The 12,352-nt window shown below is 35.3% G+C and overlaps 1 long non-coding RNA gene across 7 annotated transcripts; it reads left to right on the top strand.

Annotated features, from left to right (window-relative positions):
- Nucleotides 1-6,713: 6,713 nt before the first annotated feature.
- LOC131662554 (uncharacterized) lies at nt 6,714-11,444 on the top strand. 7 transcript variants are annotated; one of them, XR_009301663.1, is made up of 8 exons: nt 6,714-7,104; nt 8,223-8,326; nt 8,452-8,550; nt 8,676-8,746; nt 8,903-9,442; nt 9,574-10,336; nt 10,793-10,826; nt 10,958-11,444. It is a non-coding gene; the product is annotated as an uncharacterized LOC131662554 (long non-coding RNA). The 7 variants fall into 7 exon arrangements; XR_009301661.1 differs by having other exon boundaries at nt 8,903-8,976; nt 9,152-9,442; nt 9,574-11,444; XR_009301664.1 differs by having other exon boundaries at nt 10,269-10,336; nt 10,793-11,444.
- Nucleotides 11,445-12,352: the final 908 nt, after the last annotated feature.

Raw genomic sequence — 12,352 nt, 5'->3', positions numbered from 1 at the left:
ACACACACGCTCGATGAGTTCACCCATGCCTATTTGTCAAGAGACTTGCACAAGCACCCTGCCAGAGTGATTAGATGGGTTCGCACAAGCCTACGTGGCTGCGAGATGACCTTGCCTAAGAGGCGACACCGTCCCATTAATCACCTGTACGCACGTGGTGTTAACAGCAAGTGCAACACGCCGTCTCGACGCATGAGCCCATCCGGGTAGGAACCTAATGATGTAGCCTACATGGCATCACTAGAGGTGGTTTACCTGCTATGCGTATGCTTACTTAGCCGCATAACTCCACCATACCGAGCACACGAGTGTGTTAACAGCAAGTGAGTAAAAAGCCTCCAGACCCTCACAAGCACACTACAACGGTAGTTCAGGTGTGTAAATCATACCAAGAACGCCAGGTGTATTCTTCAGGTGAGTCACGCCATAAAAGACTCTCACAGGCACACTCGCAATGGTATTATTGGAAACTAGTCCATACACAATGGTGCCTTACCACCTAGTATTGGCTCACTTCGATTCTAGCATACCACGCGCATAAAAAGCGTTAATCACACAATACAATCAATGTCGATCGTTTAACCAAAACGACGGTGTCAACAGGATTTTCATACATAAAACATAATGGCATAACATTCTCAATTATGGATATCACATTCATAATAAGCAATAGATAATATATGCCACGCATAACATGAGAATTATTAATCAAATGATAAAGACATAAGTTCTCATACTAATTCAGTGGTTCACTAAGTGGGGTTCCAATATTATTAAATCAAACATTCTGGTTTGGGGACCAATTTTATTAGAAAGTACACGTCACTAGCTTTCCAACGATATAAAGTTTGCGCGAACGGACTTACGACGCAAAAGTTACGAATTTCTAAAGTTTGCTGATTTTTGCACTTTTGCCCAGGGTAACCAGTTACCCAGAAGCCAGTAACCGGTTACTAGCATACAGAATGCCCGACAACACAATTTCCTATAGAGTAACCGGTTACCCAAATGCCAGTAACCGATTACCCTGAAGCAGAATCAATTTTCTGCATTTTTAAGGGTTCTAAACCAGTCCCAATTGCTCTATAAATGATTCCCTGCATCACTAACATAATCCCAACGAATTTTAAACATGTACATATTCAGAACCATCAACATGCAAAGGATTTAAGGCAATATAAACATGATTAGCATCATTGATTCATCAATTATCTTACAATCCCTAAACCCCAAAGTATTCCCAACATGCAAACCCCATAGTTTCTATCTAAGGACTCACCTTGACTAAAAGGAGGTTAGGACATCATCCATGCATCAATAGAACTCCCACCATGGCCAAAGTTTCACCTCCATCAACAACAAATCCGTAACCCCTTTTCTCCAATTTTCAGCATGAACATCCAAGTTTCAAACTCACTTTTCTCCTTCAATATAGAAGCTATAAACATGAACCAATATACTAAAATGAAGGGAATTTTGTGTAGAATCCAGAAATGCAAGAATTACCTAAATCAGAGCTTCAAGTAAAACGGTATGGCTTGTTGAATGAAGACTGTCCATGGAATTCGTGTAAAACTTTCAGCTTCAGACCCCTAACTTCAAACTTGATTATCTCCCTCCTCAAGGACATGCAAGAAGTGAACCATATATGTAGATTGTAGAGAATTTCGTTAGCTTTCCGAAAAGTTCAGCCTTGCCTCATTCCGAGTTACGAGCAGAAGGTTATGATGGTTTTAGTGCAGACTGCTCAAGGAATACGGGATTGGTGTTTGAAAGTGAAGAAAATGGCTTACCCTCTCTATTCTCTCTATTCTCTATATAAAAATATGATTTTTATGGTGTTATAACCAAACACAACCTTAAGTCCACATGCAAACTTTGCCCCATGACTAAAATGCGCTTCAACTAAACCTTAATTACTAGTTTGCCATCTTGTTAGTTTCTAACCAATACCATTGTATTCCAACTACTCCACTAACTTCTTCTCTAGTAACAATTCCACACACAGATATATATAGGTATAAATGCACATTCTCACTTAGTGAAATAAATATTAGGGGTGTTACACCTTTAACACGGCCGTGTCAGCCTTTGACTTCAGAATTTGGCTTTGACTTCAACATCAAAGTTGTAGCCCTTTTTGTTAGCGAAATTTTGCCACCAGAAGCGCGTCATTCCGAGTTACGAAGCTCTAGTTATGATCAAAATACTACACGCTTGTTACGATGAGAAACATGCTGAAAATTTCCAGATCTCGCACATGCTAACACGGGTCGTATCAGCCCTCTGACTTTCATATTTGTTGCATTTTCTTAGCCACGCTTCATCCTAACACGACTAGTTTCAGGTGACACAGGTGGTCGTGTCAGGCCTCATGTAGCATGATTTTTCACTTCCTTTGAAACTCCAAGTTATGCACTGATTTACTCCGATTTCTCCATATGAGTCTGAAAACATTAAAACATACAACCAAAGCGTAAAATGACGAATAATGAAATAAAACACTAGGGAACATACATTAAAGATACTTAAAAACAACGGTAAATATATGTGTGAAAACCAGTGATCAACAAACTAGATAACAGCAAAGGTTGCCTGTAACTAAATCCTAGTTTTGACATTTGAATCAGGTCGAAAATACCTAATTCTTTCCAGAGTAAAGCTTTTTGAGTTTCAACTTTATCTAACCAAGATAGATATGATTTCTCTAAAGATGAACAAGAGCGAAATGGTCTAAAGTTGTCCGTGATACAGTCTTGTTTGAAAGCTTCTCTCGTTTCCCTAGTGGAATCATCATATTGTTGGGTTGAACCTTTTTGCTTGGAAGAATTGGTTTTGTTCACTATGGGTTTTGTGTCAAAGTGACATGGGAAAAATTTTACGCATTTTTCCTAATGACCTTCTGGGACCAATGGCCCTAAAAACCCTATTGTACTTTCAGAGAGAAGGGACGGAAGTATTACCTAGGAAGCCATGATAATTCTATGTTCTTTAGTAAGCTTTGGGGGTGTGACGTTCTCCCGACTCGCAGCAGTTACGACCTTGCTTGTTGAAATAGTGTGAAGAGCATAACTCTTTGAGGATCCAATGTCTTTGGATTGCTTTGATTTATTTTGTTGCTTATCAGAAGGCATTGTGATTTTTTAGGTTTTTTGTTTTGAAAAAAAGGGTTTCTGGGAAAAGTTGCAGAGATTGTGAATAGAAAGAGGGTTGAAGATGAAGTTGCGTGAAAAGAGAAGTTCTGAGGTAATGATGGGTTTTTATAGAGTTAGCTTGCAAGAGTGGGTTACATTCGTCATAAGTCTTGGGTCACGTGCCAGCCGTTTTAAAGGACAGCTGTGAGTTTACTGTTTAGCTTTCTCGGGAGTGGGAAGTTATGATGAATAATAACTGCACGCACGTCTCGATGAGACGTTTTGAGAAAGTAAACCGTGGTTGATTGACAGTTATTACTGTAAGACTAAGAAAGCAGTCGAAATCTAAAGTCACAAGAAATGCCTATTTCTGCATAAATTTGAAATAGCCATTTAATGGGGGCAATTTGTTAGCTGAAGATTTCGACTAAAGAACTGTAATACTTTAAAGTATTCGATTATGATAAAGAAATGGTTCTCATAGAGTTATTTAAGGGTTTTTCTCTTTGAAAGAGATATTATTTGACCAAGAGTAACTTTTATAATCTTTTACAAAGTATCCTTGGACGGAAGCGCTAGCATAGTCAAAATGCTAAAGCGGGAAGATTTGAAATTCAAATGGAACGGTTTTGTCTAGCGGACGCGTGGGAACATCTGAAGCGAAGTAAACGTTCGAAATGTCGAACGTGGCAGACATCTATGTAATGACCGTTAGGGTCGAAGTAGTATAAATAGGAGTGTTGTTGTTTAGATTGATATGTTCGAATCAATATACAGAAAATTCACAAAAATACTCGAAGTACCAGCGCGAGAGAAAAGAGTCTTTGATGAAACAATGTATGTGTGAAGAACATCATATTTATATTTCATGTTATTTGTTTAATGTAAAGTTATATTTAAAAGTCATGTTGTTTATGCATTTTCTTTGTTTCGTTTTAAAGTTATTTACTTATTGCAATTTACATTAGAAATTTGTATACATTCACAAACTAGAAAGATTATTGAATATGAATCAAATCACTAAAATACTATTCGACAATGTCCTAGGATCAATCTAGTCGATCATGCGAGTAACCAGATTGTTTAAACACTTTGGAGGACTAGCGGTTGTTTGTCAAAAGTCACTGGTAAACACATACCCATCTACATAGTACCACCTCTAGGTGGCTCGCGTACGCCGATACTCCTCTAGGACTAAATGATGCATCCAATCCTCTAAGATAGTAGTGAGCGGGTAATGATGTCAGGAGCAGCCTCAGATGGAGGCCTCGGTATAATCTGCACACGTCCAAACTATCTCATTCACCGCTCCGGTGGATATCTGACCAAGGTGTTGGCCTCATATGCCAACCATCCGGAATATAATGCGATGCGGTCGAATGGGACAACATCACCGAAATCATTAAAGGACGTCCACTGGATGTCAATGTGAGAAGTAGGATCGAGGTATACACGATATGCCCCATTTTCTAATTCCCCTTATGGAGGACATATCGTACAGCCCTGTGCATGGCGTTAGTGTAAAATGGGTCAAAATCGTAGCCGTGGATGGGGTGGAAGTAAGATATGATCCAACTTTGAACTAGACCCCATCCATTTTATGATACTTCAGGTGCCTCATCCATTTGGACTTGGACTCGGACTAGACCCCATCCCCGTCCCGTAGTCATTTCTTGCTGCGCGGTTCTCTCGCGTCGAACTAAGGCTGTCTGTGTCTCCCACCCCTGTCTAAGTCAATCGGCTGGTGCTTGGTTGTTAGTCATTTTCCTGAAAATATGTCACTGGTAAGAGTATGCTGAAGACAAATATGAAAATAAAAAAATAACAACTCAGAGCTATTTTTGGAAGTGCATATCCGAAACTGGTCAGAGGTGATTACATGCAAACAACCATTTTTGGGAGAGTTCCATTTCTTGCCCTAGCTTAACAAAAATTTCATTTTTTGCATCTAAAACATGTCATTGAACTACAATAACTTCAACCTATAGTATTATCCTAATTTCTAACAACAAAAACAATATTTTGAATCTATAGTTGGAGATTGTTGAAACTTACAATTTCTTGAAGCTTTTAGTGTAAAGATAATGGAGCTTTGAGACTTGAATGGAAGTTGAGTTGAAGTTGTGGGATTTGAAGTTGATTTTTGTGTATTATGAAAACTCAAGGGGGTGGATGTTTGCGTTTGCTGATAAACCTCAAAATATTTTGTAGATGCATCTCCGAAGTCACTTTTTTAAAAAAAAGGGTGTTTTCGGAGATGCATATCCGAAGACAACTTTTTTATTTATTTAAAAAGAGTGACTTCGAATATGCATATCCGAATACAACCTTTATGAAAGGTATTTCAAAGAATTTCACCTTTTCAGTCTCCAAGCGAAGGTATCATATCTTTTCACCTTTTAGTCTTTAAGCAAAGGTATATAAAATCATTTCACCTTGTTAGTCTCCAAGCATAGGTATCAAATATTTTCACCTTGTCTATCTCTAAGCAAAGGTATATCAAATAATTTCACCTTGTCAGTATCTAAGAAAAGGTATATCAATAGTTTCACCTTGTCAATCTTTAAGTTGAGGTATAAATCATTTCACCTTATCAGTCTCCAAGCAAAGGTAGATCGATCAACTTACCTTATCAGTCTTCAATCGAAGGTATATCAAATCAAGTCACCTTATCAGTCCCCTGGCAAAGGTAGACAACATCACTCGCCTTATAAATCCCTAGGTATATGCAATCTATGCCACAGTTCAATCGTAGGCAGCCCTACAAGCGTGAGTAGCCTCACACTTCCCAATCACCTGATTGATGTTTTTCGGTAACCTTATAGATGCTAGTAACCTTACTGAGTGTTCATATTCTCCAATCACCTGATTGATGTTTCCTAGTAGCCTTACTGATGCCAGTAACCTTACTGATTATTCATATTCCCAAATCACCTTGTTGATGTTTCCCGGTAACCTTACAGATGCCAGTAACCTTACTGAGTGTTCATATTCTCCAATCACCTGATTGATGTTTTCCGGTGTTGCACCCCAAAATTTTCCCACCCTCATGTATTTGCGGATATCATCTTATTTCGAATAAGAGTCATGGGCTAGCGTATAATGAAGTTGAGTGCAAGGCTTGCGAGTACAAAGTCTCGGGTTCGAGTCCCACTTCTGACATTTTTACCTTTCATTTGTTTCTAACTTTAGTTTTAAATTTATTTCCATTTATATTTAAAAATTACAAAATTGTATTTTTTTTATTATTTAAATTCAATTTTTGTATTTTTAAAATAAGTATTTTTCACTTTTTTTACTTTTATTTAAACAATAGCCAAAAAAACATAAAACAAAAAAAGATTAAAAAGATTTTGCTCACTTTTTATTTTAGGATAGTTTTTTAGACTTTAGAAAGAATTGATCAAAGATAATCATAAACTGAAAATCAAATAAAATTGGTTTTAATTTTTGATTAATTTGATTGATTTTATTGATTTTGATGAGATTTAATTTTATACTTTTTTAAGATTTAACCTAATTTTCTAAACAATATAAATAACCTCATTCACTCTACGAGTTTTTGGACGTACAACCACAATTCACTAACATTTGCCACATTTTTTTCCACCTTATACAACAACTTTCACTTCCATACACCTAATTTTCCAATACAACTTTCACTGTAAATTTTCCATTCTCCCTCACATCCACGATCCATAAACTAACCATTTCCAGTTTCTTCTTAACACTAACTTCTCCCATAAAAAACAATTTTTAACTAACTTGTTCACAACCACTCACGTACTTACAGTAGCCAAAACCTATTCTCGTTCACCAACAATATTCTAAGAATTCTCCACTTTCAAACCAAGCCACTCGAAACCGCCACGAGACACAACATCACCACCAGATCCGTCGTATCCATCATCGCTCCCAGGAGCTTCAAACTCAGCCACGATCTCCCTTTGACTAGAAGCACAAATCGAAGGTAACTCTTATTTTCTCCTTTGAAAATTTTTTTCTCTATTTACTTGTGTGCCCAACTTGTGATGTGGATAAGGTAAGATGATGAATTGAGTGTTGTTTAGAATACTGTAGAGAGAGAAACCGTGTTTAATGAGAATGAAGATGAGATTTAATTTTAATTTTTCTACTTTTATTGTTTGTATTATAGTTGTATTACCTTCTTCAACTACCTAACTATTAATAAGACATGCTACCAAACACCCTAAAATACCCTTATTATAAATTAACATTACCCTTAGAAATGCCCCTTTTTGTAATTTACTAATTCAAAGTTTGATTCCAACCAATCAAATTTCTCCATATGACCAAGTGGCACTCTTATTTCATAATTCTTATGGTTGCATCTTAATATCCATTGGATTTTCCCACCAAACTTTTAAAAACCTATGAACAATTGCCTTGTACGTCCTTTCCTCTCTCCACATTCAAAACTAAAACCCCCTCAATTTTACGATCCTTCCTTCTTTTCTCTGCAAAAACAAAAAACAAAAGATCCCTCTCTTCAAAATAATGGTCGCCGCCCAGGTTCGTCGTCCCGTTTCCGACCACCACAAACCCAGACAGAAAAACGACTACCACCATTTTTATCCTCTCTTTTCCCTCTTTCTGGTAGTATAATTTAAACTTTCTTTTGGACCTAATGGATTTTTTGCTAGAGCAACGTTATACGGAAACTTTTGTGGTCATATCTATACCAACGTGACACACCTTTTGAAAATTATCACCTTCATCAGATTGTATGTCATCTTCTCTACAAAACCCACAAAGCAAAATAATGATTGAAACAAATTATTGAAAACCATTGCGCCAGAAATTGCACCATCATGCCGAAAAATACTTGTAGGCTTGCTGCCGCCGTTCTCTGTTGAAACATTGTTCTTCATCCCTTCCGATTTCTTCCGTTTACATCTTCATATGCGAGTTCTTCCTTTTTACATCGTTCTTCAGATATTTAGGGTTTGTAGGTTACCTGTTTCCTTTTCTTGAAATTTTGTTAATTCAAAGAAGAGCTTCACTTAAGATGCATAATTTGTCTGAGTATATTCATATCATTTTTGTGAATTGTTTAATTTGTTGCAGGTCTTGGCAGAAGATGCAACTCTCAAGCCATTCAAATAATATAAGCATAGTGTAAAAAAATTTCAGGAAAATTGGGGATGTTTTAACTATTGTTGTAACTGCAGGTATGCTATCTTTTAATCCTTCATTTCTGAACATGGCTTTTGGTTGTTTACCACTATAACTCATAAAATGTGTATTATTGATGTTGATGATGTGTTTGTTTTGTTGATTGTGTTTTGTACATAAGGATACCTTAGTTTGTTCTGTGGAGACACAACGTCCATCTCCAGATTCAACTTCTTCTTTCTTCCAAATCCAGCTTCTCCGAATTTCTCCTCAGAACTTAGTGAGTTTGGTTGAAATTTCAAGTTCTGGTTCGATAGCCTTAGATAATTAATTTTCAAGTTCTGGTTTTTTCTCTTTCAACTTTTCGTGTTTTGGTTTGTTTTATTGAACTTTCCATTTCTGAAGGTGCTGGTTATATGACGATGGTGGCCGCTGGAAAACTAGGGAGACGAGGAAGGAAAGCATGGATACCTCATGTAAGTGCATCCATTCCCTATATTCTTCATCCCCGATTCCATTTTCAGTGAGTTTGATGAACTGGTATTAAAAGATGTCAACTTTAGTTTATAATGTTTGAACTTCTTATTCAATGTTTGAACTTTAGTTTATAGTCTTCATCTTTGGTCATACAGACATCTTTTTCATTCAAGTGGATACACAAGCAATTCTACCTCTAACAAAAGGTGTAGAAAGAAAAAGCTAAAAGGTGCTTTGATTGGTTCTAGCTTTCTTTTTCTATTTTTCCAACGTAGCTACCTCATTTACTTCAAAATATTAGAATTCTACTATTCAACTGAACCACTTAAACTTGGGATGGATTTCTACACTAACATCATTAATGTTGTCCTAAATGGCTGATGCACCTATAATCCCTGACATAGTTCTCCCTTCATCCACCGGACAATGGAAAATGCCGGTAATGGACCTCGGCACCGCACCGGAAGCAACCAGTAAGGTTACTACAAAATATGTTGTCCTTGAAGCAATCAAACAAGGTTACATACATTTTGATGTTGCTGCTGCATATGGTGTTGAACATTTTGTTGGTTATTGATAATCATCCTTACCTCAATGTTCCTGCTGCATCTATAAAAGAACTCTTTGTGACTTCTAAATTGTGGGCTACTGATAATCATCCTCACCTCATTGTTCCTGCTATCAAGAAATCTAAAGTAATTCAAACAACAAATCTTCATTTTTTAGCTATATATTTGTACTTTTACACTTGATATGTATGCATGTTTGTTTGTTTGTTTGTTTGTTTATTTATGCATATTGTGTTGGTTTTCGTGTTTATAAATAGGTGATGGTATTGTTGTAAAAGGACAAGCTTACGGAGTTCGTAGTATTTTTGTAGATGGGAATGACGATCTAGCCATTTATAGTGCTGTTCAAGCTGCTCGTCAAATGGCAGGTGGCAAAAAGAGACAAATTTTAATATAAACTAAAATAATAATAACCTTTGAGACCATTTATAGAGCATGACACCACTCCACATCAGATGACTATACCAAGTATCGTCCTACCAAAGATAATGATTGGTGGCGATCGGCATGTAATCTTGTGGCGAGATTTAGAAAGTGGATAGAAAGGAATGGGTGGTGGAATAACATTGCTAAGTCAGCTTCAAAATATTTTGAGACAACAGATAAACTATAGTCATGACTTGAAACATTGTTGTACTTCTTTTTTACATGTCAACAATACCTTTAGTAAGTTGTTCTCAAATGTGCATTGAAGATAAATTGCTATGCCACTGGAGTTAATTCTGTACACTGAATGAGACAAGTGCAATAATAGTTTATGTTGTCCTTTTCCTCAAGTTAACATTAATGCTAATTCTAGAGACTTAGTAGTTCATATTTAACTTTACAACTTATATACTTTTAAAACCTTATTTGATATTAAAATAATTTATTAAAATATTAATAATAATAATTATATTTTCCCTTCTATCAATTGTTTTAACTGTAATGCAGTAGGGTTTCTTTATGGCAGAGGTGCAATGTTTGGCACTGAAAACGGAAGCATGAACCTTGAAGTTTAGAGGAACCAGAAGTTATTGGGTATGTTTGTATGCATGTGAGGTTTGAAGTATATATGGTTTTGTTATGGAATGACTTGAAGTGTGAAACTCAGATATGTTGGTACAAATTTTTATTGGTGTGATTTGAATTGACTTTTGAAATAGTTTTAGAAATGATTCTGTTAGTGAAATGGACATGGTTTGGGAGTGTTGATTAAATGTATGTACATTGAGAATAGCTTGGAGTATGATTTAGTGGTGAATGTATTGTCTTTGGCTCTGTTTTGTATTTATGGATTTCAAGTTTAGGAACTTTGGAATCAATGTAGTTTTTTAGTATGTGATATCTATGAACCAATTGAAATGTGTATGTGAATGTTGTCCCATTGTCATGGAATAAACTTATATGGTTTTGCATAATGTGTTGTTCTAAACTGTACGACTTAAATGCAATTTATGAAGTGGCTTTTTCTTTTGAATCAATTTTCTGTTGCAGGATTTTGTGAACCGGTTTGGTATGGCATAACAAGGTAAGTATGTATTGAATGAACAGGCTTGGTGTATTGAAGTTATGTAATTTTTATGGTAAACTTGACTTTTACTGTGATGACATTATGTGGTTTGAGTTGGAAATGTTTGACAGTTAGGTTATGTGTTGTAGGTGCAAGTTCTTGGCATGGTATTTACTTGATGATAATGATGCCTATTATTTTCTTCTTGCTATGGCTAAAAACTATTGCAGGCAATATTTTCACTCTGAAGCAACAGTGAGATATTTGTTTTTTTGGATGGCCCTTATAACTTGGGAATATTACCAATCTTCCATATTACATATCCTTTTATTAATTAATATTATCATCTAAAATATAGCTATCTATGATATCAGTCAAGTTGTTTACTTTGTATCTCCATGCAGATTGGTATAATAGATGATTTTGACTATTTGATGATGGCACCTCTTCCATCCAAAGCAGCAGCTGAATGAATATTATTTATCCATTAATACTCTTACCATTTTCATGCTAGAACTATGTAAATAGTAGTAACTGAAGACATGAAAACCACTATTTTATTTAATTCTCTACTCATGTTGGCAATGTTGTCTGTTGATGATTTTGAACTTAAATAAAGAGTTTATGATTTGAGCATTAATTTTCTAAAACAAAATCTATAACAGATAAGATAACAGCTATCTATATTCTATATATGTGTATCAAATTAGATTTGTTAGAGTTGAGTAAGAATCATCTAATTTGCTTCCATGGCAAAACTGCAGTCACTGCATCATAATGTCTTGATTTTTAAATGACAATCCCTTCTGACATTTATGACATAGATAAGAAAAGTTGTCATAGATAAGAAAAGTTAGAAACTAAGTGGCAAGTTGAATAAGAAGCATTACAATTCATTTTTTTACTTAGATTTATCTTTTAATCATTACATGAACAAAATCTTCATTTTAATTTAGTCACAACCAGGCTGATCTAAATATTTGAAGTTATTTGTGATTTTATAATAACAATTATATATCAGTAACAACCAAGCCGATCTAATATACTGAATTTTATTACTGAAATTCACTATTTTTATGGGTTACGATCACCATAATATTTTTCTTACGTGAATTTTAACACTGAAACTCACTATTTTTACGGGTCACTGTCACCATAATATCTTTCTTATGTGAATTTTATCATTTAAACTCACTACTTTCACGGGTCGTTATCACCGTAATATCCTTTTGCCTATTACATTTCCAACTTCTTTTTTTTAAAATAGCTACTATATATAGCTTCATTACATCTATATTATGTTTGATGAATCTTAATTTAACATTCCTCATTCGAGTTTTTAAATTATTTTTTGCGTTTATAATACATTATTCATCTTAAGATTTGAATTACCCGTGAGGACGCACGAGTCTTCTACTAGTTTATTTTGATAATCATTGTTATGTTGTCTTAACCCTATTGGATGCCAACAAAACTTTGAAAAGGTAAAATAATAATGATAGTTTTTCCTTTTTTTTCATTACATTTTTTTTTAATATATATTT

Source organism: Vicia villosa, linkage group LG3 (assembly GCF_029867415.1).
Source record: "Vicia villosa cultivar HV-30 ecotype Madison, WI linkage group LG3, Vvil1.0, whole genome shotgun sequence".
Lineage (NCBI taxonomy): Eukaryota > Viridiplantae > Streptophyta > Magnoliopsida > Fabales > Fabaceae > Vicia > Vicia villosa.
Note: the sequence above shows the minus strand (reverse complement) of the source record. Positions and strands in the feature narration are given on the sequence as shown.